General features: G+C 38.1%; 1 pseudogene; it reads right to left on the reverse strand.

Moving 5' to 3' along the window:
* Positions 1–251: 251 nt before the first annotated feature.
* LOC138826594 (U6 spliceosomal RNA) lies at positions 252–348 on the reverse strand (annotated as a pseudogene).
* Between the last annotated feature and the right edge of the window lie 14,651 nt (positions 349–14,999).

Consider the following 14,999-nt stretch of genomic DNA (forward strand, 5'->3'; position numbering starts at 1 on the left):
TGTATTCCATATAGAAACAGTTTGATTCCTTTTTTTCTAGGTCTTAATATTATTTTTCTTTGGGATAAAATGACAATGTTGTCTAATTTGAAAAGTTTTGTAAAGTTTATGCTATGTAAACGCCTTTCTGAGGTGATTTAATACACTGATGTCAAACTAAATTTGATTATATGAATTACGTGTATTGTTACACTTGTAATTTTGTAATCAACTTTTTAATCACTTTTTTCATTTCTTGCATCTGAAGAATGAAAAATATGGAATACTTCTCAAATTTTCATATTATCCTTGTGCAAGTGCCATGTTAATCTCTGTATTGTAATTTGAGTATACGTGCTGCTGAAGCATGTAATATCCTCTAATTATAATAGTTAATGATGCAATCTTTATACAGGCTTATATCTATGGGTGCCTACTTGTAACAAGGAAACCTTATTGTTCCTAACAATGCTATCGATCTTATTTCCCTAAAATTCTGTGAATAGTGGAAAAAATTATATTGATCAGTCAATTGCTCACATTTGCAAACGTTTTTGCCAATGAATATCTTGTCTTTTTATTTGGAATTTGATCATACTCTCTATTATTTATAGTTAGGTCCAAAGGTGATGGCTTTTTCAAGTACTTATTTATCCAGCTTTGTGGACCTAATGGATTCAAACTAAGAGTTGCTTAAGAGCTACTTCTAAACTTCTTCAGTTGACATTTTCCCAAATGAGGTGTTACTGGAACAAATGTCTACCTGAGCCTTTACCCTTCTTCCATGTGGGAACAGACCAACCAGAATACCTTACCCTGACAGCAAAGATTTTCTTACTAGAACAAAACTAATCTTGGTTACAAGGGATCATAGAGAGATGAACAGTTCAAACAGAACTGTTCAGACGAGAAGGTATTTTATCAAAATATAATTGTTTATTATACCTTTCATTTAAAAGTAGCTAAAGCCAAGAAGGTGAAAAAATTGTTTGTATCCATGATTACTTAATGTCCTGGCCTGTCTGTAAGTTCCTAGCAGGAACTTACACTACTGCCTTTTTATCACCAAATATTTTCATAGTTGCAGGAGAAGTGCATATGTTTCTCCTCATTATTAGGCATTAAATTGATAATGTTTTAATCACAGTGTTTCCTCTTGCCTCCATGCTGTAAATCTACAAATGATAAAGCTTTAGGTCTAATTCTATCAAACACTGAAGTAGAGATAATGGAATCATACTTTAAAACAGAGTTGCCTTTGATACAGTAACTACAACAGAACAATACAAAATGTGTGTCTTTTAATCATATTATATATAGTTATATATTTTATATTTATATGTGCTGATTTTATATTTCACACAATGAAACTTACTAGAATTAGTTGATAATTTGACCAATAAATTGATATTTATTTACTCCAATAAATAGAATTGGAATATAAATATTTAGGTTTCAAATATGTATTAGACTAGAAAACGTATCAATGCAATCTTTTTAGTATAAACTTGTGATACATTATAACTGTTCTTGCTCTTCTGAATCCACATGATAAAAAAACAATGTTTTCCTCTAATCTCTAATGGATTTTACTCTGCTGCTCTGTTTATTATTTTAACTTGCTTGTCCCAAACTGTTTTTGTCCATATTTCTGAAGCATTCTTACTGATTATGCTCAAATTTTGCTAAGATGTCTAAAAAATATTATTCTTCTGCAGTACCCATGGGTCCTAAGATGCCAAGGCCCAGTTACCTGCATCATCAGATAACAGGGGCAAGACTTTTCACCCAGGCCCATGCAATATATCAACACAAAGTAATTGAAGACCCATCTCAATTTCGCATTTCCTATATTTCAGGGCCCCAATTCCTTGAGATGCAGGAATTAGCAGTAAGCAATTGTGAAATGCAAGGCAACTTAAAATGAAGGATGAGATCACAAAATTTGAGAGAAAGTACTGTAATTCAAACATTCAATTTACAGATGACCAGCCCATATGAGTGAACAAGTTCACAAAGCGTCATAAGATTATTTTTAATACCCCCCACCTATGATTAACTAAAGATTTTAGTCCAAAATAAGTGGGCCAAAAAATAGTTCCTAGAAGGATAGAACTATAATTGGTCTACCAAAGCCCGAAAACTTGACTTAGAGGTCAAATGTAATTCAGAAAAATATTTGAAGCACTAAGGAGTGCTTCAAAACACTGGGACTTCAGTACAACATGGTTCTGTGGTATAAAAATGTCACTCTCAAACCAATGATAATCTACATTTAATCTCCTGAAAGTATATTCCTTTTCAAATAAACTTTTTAAAATCACTTTCGCCAAAATAACATTTGACAAGTTGATGATATTTAGTGACTTTACAAGTTTTTCAAGTGTAGGGAGCAAGTTACAATACAGTTGAATTATTTACACAGCACTAATTCCAAACATGTTCAACCATTCATTAAAGTGTAGAAATATTACCAGCCACAATTTGTGTTTTTCAGTATGGGACTTTCAGAAATGTGTTTAATATGTCAGCCTCCTAAATTTCAAACCCAAACGTTAGCTAATAAATTTCATCATTTAATAAGGTACATTTTAAACAATCACAAATAGTTGCCTTATCATATGTTATTTTATGTTTTCCCTCTGTCTAACATAGTAAGAAATATGACTTTAAGTCTTGAAAATGGATATTAATCAGAGATATGACAAACATAATATCTGTCTTCTATTTCTATCATATTCCTATCTTGGAAAAAATTTTAATTTTCTTCTTTTTCCAAAACTTATAGGTTGTAGAAAATATTATTCCATGTAAAATAAAAGAATCACACGATTGTACAAAGCCATTTATAAAAAAGCATAGTTAGGAATACATTCTAAGCCATTTTTTAACTTTCTTTTTGACTAGAGATTAATCTTTCAAACGGTTGAGAAAAAATCATGTTTAGGTGCTTCCCGTCTCCAGTCTTGCAAATTGTTGCTGCAGATGAATGAATTATGGAAATATAAGCTGACATCATTTCAAGAATATGCAGGATTGAAACTCCATGGAATGTATATAAACCTTTCAAAGTGTTAATAGACAGTTTAACAGAATGACTACCAGGAAGTTGAAACCAAAGAGGAATTAAAGACATAGAATGAATGAAAAATGAACAAGGAGCAAATACAGCTAGAATACTGAATGTACACATAAGATGAAGGAAGTGGTAAATTGGAAATAAATCTTGGAGAAAGGGTTGGTTGAGAATGATAGAAGGAGTGACTCTGATCTAGGAGCATTGGACAATTAGATGGATATATTTAATTGTAACACAATTGCACAAACTTTTAAAATTCAGTTAAAAACACAACTAGAAACAAAAACACACAAAAATCACAACCAAACAGCAATCTCTAGATAGTATGAATATGACCACTCAAAATTTTAATCAGTTAATGAAGGGCAGTCGTGGGAAAAGCAAACAAAGCTGTTCAAAGAGGGAAGTTTGGGATAGGGGAGAATTTTGAATAGAATTAAATAGATTGTCTAAGGTTATAAATCACCTATATCAGCTGCATACAGTATCTTTCTTCTAGGAGTTTTCTGTCTGAACTGGATAATCCAGTCCTGAGACACACTGGGTAGTTTGTGAGGTAGAATGGAAGAAACAAGATCAAGAACCCATTAATCCACTGGAGAGAAAACAATCCTCCATATTTTCTCTAATCTCTCTTCACTACTCTTTCTTCATACTTTTAAGTCAATTGATTTTGAATTATATTTTTCCTTCTTTCTTCTGGCAAAGTAATTGGTCAAAGTAATTTTATTAAATATTATTTGCCATTTTCTTCTTTCATGCTGTTTAATTGGCCAAGTGAGTCCATAAAATTCCCTCTTGTATTTGGTTGCCATGAAACAACATCTATGTTAATAAGGAGAAATCTAATGTAAAACCTTGTCTCCAGAAAACAGTCCAAGATGCTGTGATCACAAATACTTGGCTATATATTTTTTTCTTTTACCTTGAAAGACTTCCTGTGTCTAAAGTGCCCACAAAAATAAGTACTCCATCACTTGTTGGTTCAATCAGAATTGTCTAACCTCAAAGATATATTTTGCTAAGAAGATGCTTAGAGGAAACCAAAAAATACTGCACTTTTTATCTTCTCTCTTAAGATTCTCCTTAGATACCATATCAGGAACAGTGAAGTTATTCTATGCAAAATTATTGTAATAGATTATTTTTCTCTTGGTCTTGCATTTGTTCACCAAGATGTATGGAGGAGAATAGAGTTAAATCACCCATACCTTGGAAGAAAGTGTCTGTTACAAAAGGAAAATGCTTCTATGTCCTACTTCTATGTCCTACTCTTAGCTCTTGCCAGAGTTCCAATTAATCACAGCTTCTTGGCTTCCAGTCTAGTGAAGCTGAAGGACCATACGGGCTCCACCCCTGCTACATCTTCATTATTTCTCTTTTAAAACTCTTCAAGTTGCCTCATTTGGATGTGGAATGTATTTTCATGTCTTCATTCAATCAGTTCTGCATTGTAGTGAGCCAAATGGGCTCTGTAAAATCACTTTAGGGAGTAAAAATACTAACACAATTTACATCAAAAAATTTTGGCCTCCCTTCACTGCTGAAGTCAATACGCTTAGCTAAGGCTTCTAAGAAAACTTTTATTATTAATTTTTCCATTTTTTCAATTCTTTTCTGAACTTTTTGGCATATGTAATAAAAGAAGTCTTCACTACCTCATATTAATAAGAATATTATTTTTTGTGAGCCACTTAGAAATGTGAAATCATTGGTTTGAAGTATCCAATCAAATTTTTTTCTGTGTTTCACTGCTTCACGTCCAAAGACATTGTGGAAAGTGTTACAAACAGAAATGTGTAATCCCAACACCTTCTTTCATTGTGGAGGGCACTTTCTCCCTAAATATTTTGACTCAAATTATCTTTTTCAGAGAATTACTGTTTGGTAATTAAAGGTAAATTCACACATTTTGATGCCTTATTTTTTTAAGAAATTTTCATTTAAATTCCAATATAACCCTCTTTCAAACAGTGAGAATATAGTTCCTGGGTAAGGACAATTCCAAGGGAACCTACAGGATTTACAGCAAGGTTTCTGAGGTTTGTTTGTTTAGTTTGAAAAAGAGCCATCTTCATCCACATTGCTCCCTCTCTACTAAGTCTCCTTGGATTTCTTTGCATGAAAGCCTATTCTTCCAGGCAATTTTAAATTTTCTTAATAGGCTAAGTTATTAAAAATTTTGAACTATTAAATTTTACCTGTCATAAATTTAAAACTGTTGAAAATCCTTTATTAGAACCGCAAATTCACCAATCCTAATGCCACCTTTACCATCAAAATGTTAACATGCTGTTTTCATGATATAGTATCCATGCAGCTATTATTTTCCAGTGGCTTTGTTATGCATATATGTAACCATATTAGCTGATGCTAAGCAAAATGAATTCCAAGATATGGAACCAGATTTTTTTTCATTTGTGGTTGTTGTTTTTGATGAACTATGTGATTTCTGTTTTCTTTGGGATTTTCCCCTATGGTTTATCCCTTCTGTATGGTGAGACAATGGTGAGCATAATGGTGAGACAAAGGACAAAAGGCAAACCAATGCAATAGCAATACTCACAAGACAATATGTTGGAAATGTACTTTACAACTTGTGAGGGGTGAAGGGGTGAAGGAAAACTGTGAGAAAAATGAGGGAGGGGTAACAAGTTTGAAATGTTTTTTATTCACTAATTTACAATTACTGTAAAGTCACTGTACATCAATTTGATAATAAAATTGAAAAAATAAGCTGCATAAAATGTAATTTTACAGTATTGGCACAGTAAATATTATTCTTTATATAGTAACATTTTAAAAATCAATGCTATTTGGCTTCTAATTTGAATTAATTACCCCTTATTTATCAGAGGTTCATCAACTTGAATGTTATCCAACTAGACACTATTTTCACAATATACTTGCCAAATTTTTCAAAAAAGAATAAATATAGTACTTTCTCATTGTAAAACAGAAAACAGGGTCTGGGAAGATGGCTCAGTGGTAGAGCGCTTGCCTTGCATGCCTGAGGCCCAGGGTTCGATTCCTCAGCACCACATAAGCAAAAAGAAAAAAGCCGGAAGCTCAAGTGGTAGAGCGCTAGCCTTGAGCTGAAGAGCTGAGGGACAGCACCCAGGCCCAGGGTTCAGGCCCCACGACCGGACCCAGTTTAATACTATGGAAACACATAATTTTAAAAGTAAGTAAGTTTTTAAGAGGACAGAATATATGTGTTCTTCAAAATTCCTATGACTAACAACTACTCATTTTTAAATTCTCAACATTCCGAAGCGATTCAAAACAGTACCTGTTTGCATGTTAAGTAATTCTGCAATAGATGCAGTTTCCAATGGGGTGTTACAGATTGAGAAGTAAACAGAAAAATAGCCACATTCTTGTAGAGGATAAAACTGTGAAGCATGTGTAATAATTAATTCTTCAAGAGTAAGCAATTGTTTATAAGAGTAAGCTATTATGTCTATGACCATCAATCCCAAAATGTATGCCATAAAGTCATCCTAGCCCAACAGTTTCCAACTTGTAAGGGACACCTTAAAATTCCTTAATTCACATCATGAATACCTTACCTCTATTTTGAATAAATACTACACCTCTGCTAATGTGACACCCTCCTTGTTCTGAAAAGAACACCACAATAAACTGAGCTGCATCATTTTTCCTCCACTGGTATTTTTGAGATCAGAACACTTGCTAATATTATTTATATTTAGACTTTTTTTAACTATCATAGATATTCAGTATGCTAAGATAGGAAAATTATGATTCAAAGCCTTCCCAGGCAGGAAGGTTTCTTTGAATCTTATCTCCAAAAAACTTCTCTGCAAAAGCCAGACTCAAGTGGCACTGAGGTTGAAGTGGTAGGGCTTGAGCGTTGAGCATAAACAGGATCAGAGACCCTGTCCATGCCAAGAGTTCAAGTTCTAGGATGAACCATTAAAAAAAATTGAAAAAAACCCCAAACCTAGCATTGTTCTCCATGTATACAGAGGCACGTAAATAAGGAAATGGCTTCCTGTGGTACATATAGGTAGAAGAAAGATGTCACACAATTACTCTCTTCATACCATATTAAACCAAACCTTTAAAAATTGGTTTTTCTAAATGTATAAATTAATGTCATCCATTTTTGGCAACTCTGTCTAGATTATTATAAGTGCCTATGTGTGTATGTGTATGTTTTTATGTATGTATGTATGCAAAAACTTAAAGCTGTAATTCAGCAATCTTGCTCGTGACTGGTATCCCAGCTTTGGCTGGTTAATTATAGGTAGTGTCTCAAAGCCTATACTGTCCAAGCTGGATGCAAATTGAACTTCCCAGACTCCTTTATATTCTTAGGTTTTATTTTTCCAGGAGTATCAACTTTTAAACTTCAAACACTTCTGGCTTTTTTGGTGTTTAATTACAGATAAGTGTTGGACAGACTCTCTTGCCTGGGTTGGCTTTGAACTAAGACAGTAAGAAAGCTAAGTGACATCAACTCTATGGACTACTCTTTTGAACCTAGAAATATTAGATGAAGTTTATTATAAAGCTAATATTTGACAATTTTTGAAGAAGAGAATATGTTTAGCAAAGAAGCCATAACAAGTAACTCAGTAAAAGTATGTGCACTACTAAATCATTTGGGAAGATTACTATTGACTTCATCATTCCTTTGGGGGAAACTTAAACTTATATTTGCACTTTTTTGTTGGTTGTGGGGATTGAACCTTGATCCTGGGCACTGTCTCTCAGCTCTTCAGCACAACTTGAGCACTCTACCACTTTAGCTACAGCACAACTTCTGGGTTTCTGGGGTTAATTGAAGATAAGTGTTTCATGGACTTTCCTGACCAGGCTGGCTTTGAACCACAATCCTGAGTAGCTAGGATTACAGGCATGAGCCACCAGCACCCCGCTCATATTTGCATTTATGTGCACTTAATGTCACTATGTAGACAAAGAATGGAAATATGAACCATATGATGTGACATTGCAGCTTTTCAGAATAATTAAGGTAGCAATAAATATGTCCTCCTTTTCCATTTTGTTACATAAATGACTCATGAGCTATGGGACTCTTACATTAGCATCCTCTTTCATCATTGTAGGTGTTCATAGATAAATGTTCATAGATAAATACAGCAAGACAGATTTTTAGAAAGCAAAGGAGATCAGGTATGAAAGATCAGCATAGAAGGAGATACATTCATCACACAGAGATTAAGAACTAGCCTAGGAGATTTTGAATGCTAAAGACAATGAGGAATAAGCCTAGTTGATAACTAGTTCTTTAATAAGCAAAAATGGTTCCCTAGAACGGGTTCTGCTATACCTTAGTTACTATCATTTATTCTTTCCATCTGGAGTTATTCCTTCTCTTATGTCACAACTGTTAATTAGCCTCTGCTTTTTTTGTAAGATGACTGGCCAAAATAGTTTCTGAATCTCACTTACACTATCCTTCTCATTGTGATTAGCAGTGACCCCACTCAAAAGCCTAGAATCTTTGAATTTCCAGAATTAATCTTCACCTGACATCTAAGCACATTCCTAGCATTAATTGCCGTGACCCAATGAACAAAAGGTTTTTTTCAACACAGTATCCTAACATAGGTAAAGTACATGTATGAGGAACTATTGTCAGGTATCAGCATGGAAGGAGCAATTATATATTCCAAGTATGGGTTCTTTATTTCGCATTTACTAACTAAATGTTCATTGTTGTTGTTGCTGTTGTTTTGGAAGTCCGGGGGCTGAAACTCGGTGCTTGGGAATTATTCTTCAGCGTTTTTTCCCCTCAGGGCTAACCCTCCACCACTTGAGGCACAGGACCACTTCCAGTGTTTCCTTTTCAATTTATGTGGTACTGAGGAATTGAACCCAGGTTTTCATGCATGCTAGGCAATCACCATACCATGAAACCACATTCCCAGAACCCTAAATGACTTTCTTAAGATGGCATTACATTTTCATTCTATAACTCTGTATCATAATTTTAACCAGGAATTTTTGCTAGAAAAGAACATTGAACACAGTACTGAGTCCAGTAATGCTAGATGGACAATGTATAACTGTCACAGTGTAGCCAGGGCACAGAGGGACTTAGCTTATGGAGCTGGTACAACAGACTGAACGAGACAGCTCCTGACCGACAGCCTACCTCGAGAATGAGAGGACCACCTTGGTTCCAGCCACATGGGGATGCTGGACCACCTCCTCCAGCACCCATTGAATCAGTTCCTGAGAGACAAAGAGAAAGAAAGGTCAGAATTACACTTAAGCCAGGTGCTGGTGGCTCAGGCCTATAATCCTAAGTACAATGGAAGCTGAGATATGAAGATTGTGGTTTATAGCCAGCCTGGGCAGGAACACCTGTGAGACCCTTATCTCCAAAGAACCATCAAAAAACTGGAAGTGGTGCTGTGACTCAAGTGGGTGGAATGGTAGCTTTGAGCTGAGGAGCTCAGGGAGCTGCCCTAGGCCCAAAGTTCAAGCCTCATGACTGAAATGAAGTGGACTTCCCACCACAAGAAGTGGACTGAATAGCACCCATTGTACTAGGGAGCATGGCAGAGAAGTCAGGCGGAGTTTCCTGTCACCCAGCTTCTCTATGCCTCAGTTTCCCCAGCTTCAAAACTGAACAAAGTGAAGGATCCCGTTACTCATGGGGATAGAGTAATAAAGAAAGAGAGCCATGTTTTGTTTCATAATCACATAACTGTTGCACCGTTAATAACACACACCATCTGAGATTTTTCCGGGTATCTTCCTATCATATGCTCACAGAATTGCCAAGAACAGTATCAGATGGCCCCTCCCTCTGTGCCTGTCCCTGCTCCAGAGATCCCTCTGTATCAATCCCTTGTTTCCTCACAACTGTCCCATGAGGAAATTGAAGTCCAATGGTTGAGGCCCAACCTAGAGATTCACCTCTGGTCAAGAATCGGCTGCCGTAGACTGAGTTTGGAACAATCCATCTAAACCAATGACTGAGCATGTTGCTACATATATACCATCCCAACTACAGAAGAACGGGCCTCGTGGCTCAGGTCTGTCACAGATAGGAGGACCATGATCTAGCCCAGAATGAGCATATATTAATTCTCCATCTCAGAAATGCCCATGACAGAAAAGCTTGACTCGCATGGTAGAAGACTTGACTGGCAAGCCTAAGGCTTTGAGGTCAAACCCTAATATACCAAAAAGAACCAGAGTCTCAGGACGCTGCGATCTGAAGATCACAGCTCAAGATTTAAAATAGGGTTGGCCTCGCTCATTAGACATCATTATGAGAAGACCCAGAGACTGACCTATGCTGTTGCGCTCCATACTAGCAGAATTCATATCCTTACTAAGAGTTGACCATGCTCTTTGTCCTCCTGGGAAGCCATCCCCTGCAGGCCACACTCCCAGGTGCTCCCAAGCTCCCACTGCCACCAACCAGGCCCAAGGGAGTACACAGCTCCTTTGCACACAGATCCCTTGTTCTTGTAATTTAACTGTGCTGTGTCCCCTTCAAGCCTCTCACCCTTCCAGGCCCCCAGACCTCAGCTGTGAAGCCCATACATGCCTCAAAGATAACAGGTAGAAGTTACCAAAGCTTTCATCCTCCTTGTTACAACCCACTTCTACACACACACACACACACACACACACACACACACACACACACACACACACACACACACACACACACACAGACACACACACACAGACACACATCCAGACAGGTGACAGAAGACTCCTCCATGCAGTACCTGCAATTTGACAACTGATCACTCACCTGAGCACAGTCAGGCTGTACAAGGAAAAAGATTATCTCTCTGTCTCTCTGTCTCTGTCTCTGTCTCTCTGTCTCTGTCTCTCTGTCTCTGTCTCTCTTTCTCTTTCTCTCTCTCTCTCTCTCTCTCTCTCTCTCTCTCTCTCTCTCTCTCTCTCTCTCTCTCTCTTTCTCTCTCTCTCTCTGTCTCTCTCTCTCTCTTCAGGTGAAAATTTGACAGCACAGAAGACAAGGGCTCACACAGCAAGGGTGTCTATCTTCTGCATCCAACACCTCCCATCCCCAGAAAAAAAGGAAAAAACCCAGAAGGCAGGTGTAGTCATGCTGCTCCCTGCCTCTGATTAAAGCCACTGGGTTCCCACCAGGGAGTGGAAGGGCACAGATGTGCTGCTGTGTGGCTCCCACTGCTCCAGGCCAGGGGATCTTTGGCGCGCACTCCTCACCCAACCTGCATCTCCCCGTATCCTGGACACTAGCCGCTTGGGGATGGGGGTGGCATCCTCGGGTCAACCCCCAGCCCCACCCCTGGGGCACATTTGTGGCAGGGCATGGGCCAGACTGTGGGGCACAGGGGAGGCGCGGTCCGGGTCGGAGGGGAGGTAGTGGTGTCAACAAACAGAGCGAATCAAGGTGCTACTGGGCAGCAAGGAATGTGGGTGTGGCCACCATTCTTGTATCCCATTGGTCAGAAAGAACCATGAAACAATAGAGGTGTGGCTGGAATCTTCTGGTGCAGGCAGAATGGGTGGAGTCAAAATGAAGGCAGCCCCTTTCCCAGGGAACTCTGTCCAATCCAGTTGGGGACAAGAGAGTGACCCACTTTAGCAGGATGGCTGCACAGATTGTTGTGTATGTCTGTTTGTTCCCAGACCTTGAACTCAGGATCTGGGCACAATCTGTGAGTTGTTTTTGATCAAGGCTAGCTCTCTACCACTGGAGCCACACGGCTTTACTTCTGTCTTTGATGGCACAAGTTGGACAGGAGTCTCAAGGACTTTCCTGCCTAGGGTGACTTTGACCACGATCTTCCTTTCACAGCCTTGTAACTTTAAGGAGGACTGCTGAGAGTCACTGATGCCTGGTTTTGCTGATGTTCTTGGACAGACCTGTGAGTTCCCTATCCTCAGGTTTAAGTGGTTGGAGCAGGAGCCCACAGCTTGAATCCTGGTCCTGCCACCAACAAATGGCAGGAGATCCTATGAAATTCATTCCTATTCATATGATTACCAAAGGAATGTGATGTATGTCATGATAAAATGGGCAGTACTTGAATGATTCGAGGATAAAATTATACACAATTACATAATAGGACACTGGTCGATATTATTAATACTTTATGAAGCATTTAAACAATCACCTTCATTAAATGGAGGCCAAATGAAATACCTACGAATTGGGCATCACATAGCATAGAGATGCCATTTTTTTTCTGCCAGGACTGGGATTTGAACTCATGGTCTAGGTAACCCTGCCGTTGCACTGTGTGGGAAAGGGAAGCTTGCCTCCTTGAATTCAAGAAATTCAAGTCTGTTTCTTAGGCCTGAAATAGATGCCCACCACTAGAAAACATATTATTTGTTTACATTTTAAATATATGATTTATATTTTTAAACATATGTTGATTCCATATTGCATTCAGTGTAGTTATTTTATTTTTTGTTTTATTCATGTATTGACTACTCATTTTATTAACTATTATGACAAATAGAACAGTGATTACATTGATTACATAGGATATAGGTTTGCATATGTATTGCACGTCCTTCCTGACACCCAGGACTTTCACAGAAAAGGAAAACATGTGTCACCATCAGCTTCTTACTACACGATTTATTTTTTGGGAGTGCTGGCATCTGAACTCACAGCCTTCAAGGCCCAATTCATGAATGGGTCAGTGTCAGCCTGCCATCCTGTGGCAAATTGAGCTGACAGGCAGTCCCGAGTACCTGAAATCGAGCCCCAGCGGTTGACAAAATAAGAACAGATTGACATACAGATGGTAGTAAATGTATATCTTTATAGAGTGCCAGAGATGTCTATACATTATTCAGTTAAATAGACTACATTCCTACCAATTCTTGTGTATTTATAATGCCTCCATGAAATTAATCTTTTTGTTTTCATGGTTAACAAACTATTAAGTAAATCAATCAATATCCTGAAATTATTGCATTCTGTATGCAATGTTTCATAAATATTAAATAAAGTCAGTCTTCTGAAATGATGCTGTCTAATTTTATAGGAGCGTTATTCACCATCAACTCATTCAACTGTGACATTGATAATATTACCTTGTTATTCCCATGGATGGGAACGAGTCTCTTAGTATCTCCTGCCATTGATTGGTGTCATGACTGGGATTCGAAATCAGGGCCTACATTTCAATGTGGACCTATGACTTCCTCAAAATTCTGACAATCTTCAGCAATGAAAGGTGAAGTACCCTTTGCAACAGTGTCATTCAGGCCAAGGATGGTCACCGTGCAAAAGAAGAAAACATAAATAAGGCCATCTCGCTGCATTTTTTTCTGTACATTTTTGCCACACAAGGCCTGGGGGTCTAGGATCCCAGGATCTACTGTGGGTCCAGTGGCTGCACCCCAGCATAGGATGTCAAAGCTGAGGCAGAGTTACCACAATCTTAGTTCAAGCCCCCTGCTGAGCAAAAAATAATTAAAAGAGATTAGCTCCCTGGCTTGCAATTCACCCAGTTTATTCTGCCAGGCTTTGGATTTGAACTCAGAGTCTAGGTGAATCTACAGCACTGTGGAAGAAGCGGAAGCTCACCGTACTTGAAGATAAGAAAGTCAAGCCTGTAATCTAAGCCAAAATTCAAGCCCCTGCCTTGGAAAACATACTATTTATATACATTGTAAATACAAAATTTGTACTTACCTAGGATGTTCAGTCCATACACGTTTGGTGTGGTTGTTCCTTGTACTTTTGTTTCATTCACTTATTTACCATTGATTTTACTATGATGACACCGATTCCCTTTATTACATTGATGGCATCATATCACATGGAATCTAAATTTGTAGACATGTTCTCCATCATGCCAGACACACAGGACTCTTAGAGAAAAGGAAAAAAGTTTCCCACTTGGCTTCTTATTGCATGATCCAGTTGTTGGTAGTGCTGGGATCTGAACTCAGGGCCTAGCAGGACCAATTGGTGAATAGTTCAAGGTGACCACACCAGCCTGTGAGCAACAAAGGAGTTAGGCCATCCCAGGATCTGACATTGATCCCCAGGGTGGGCCATGATAGTCATAAATTAATAATTTAAACATAGGATCTATATTTACACATATGTGTGGACTGTATCTTGCCTTTGGAGTACTTTTCTCCTTATTTTCTGTCTTATGTAAGTATTGTGTATTTTACTGAATAATGTAACAGATATAATAGAACTTACATGGAAGATAACCTATTGCCCTGGCTATAGGGTTTCCTATGCATTCTCCATCCAAGCTGAGACCCAGGACTTTCACAGGACAGGAAAACAGGTGAATCGATCGGCTTCTCACATCAGGATTCATCTTTTGGCAGTGTTGGGATTTGAACTCACACTCTATCAGGCCCAATTGGGGAAATGGTCAAGGTGAGGACACCAGCCTGTGAGCAACGAAGGAGATGGGCCATTCCTAGGAACTGACATCGAGTCCCAGGGAGGTACAGATAGTCATAAATTCATAATTCAAATATAGGATCTATATTTACATACATGTGTGGACAGCATCTTGCATTCGGTGCACTTCTCCTTAATTTGTGTCTAATTCATGGAGTCATTGTGTATTTTACTGAGTATGGTGACAGGTATACTGTGCTGACATGGATGACAATCTGTTCCCATAGTTATATGGTTGCCTATGCATTCTATATCCTAGTGAAAGCCCGGTTCTTTCACAGGAGAGGAAAACATGTTCAACAACTGGCTTCTGACAACAGAATGAATCTTTTGTCAGTGCTGGGATTTGAACTGAGGTCTGGGTAGCTCTGTTGCATTTTGGGGCAAGAGAAATCTCACCATCCTTGAAGACTAGAATGTCAAGCCTCATCAAGGGCCTGATTTGAAGCCCCAGTACTGGACAATATAACAAGCCCGCCTTTTTTAAACATAGGATCTCTCTTTACCTACAAGTTTGGTATGCATCTTGCATTCAGTGTA

The sequence above is a fragment of the Dipodomys merriami genome, unplaced genomic scaffold (assembly GCF_024711535.1).
Source record: "Dipodomys merriami isolate MVZ:Mamm:240054 unplaced genomic scaffold, mDipMer1.0.p SCAF_1444, whole genome shotgun sequence".
In the NCBI taxonomy this organism is placed as follows: Eukaryota; Metazoa; Chordata; class Mammalia; order Rodentia; family Heteromyidae; genus Dipodomys; species Dipodomys merriami.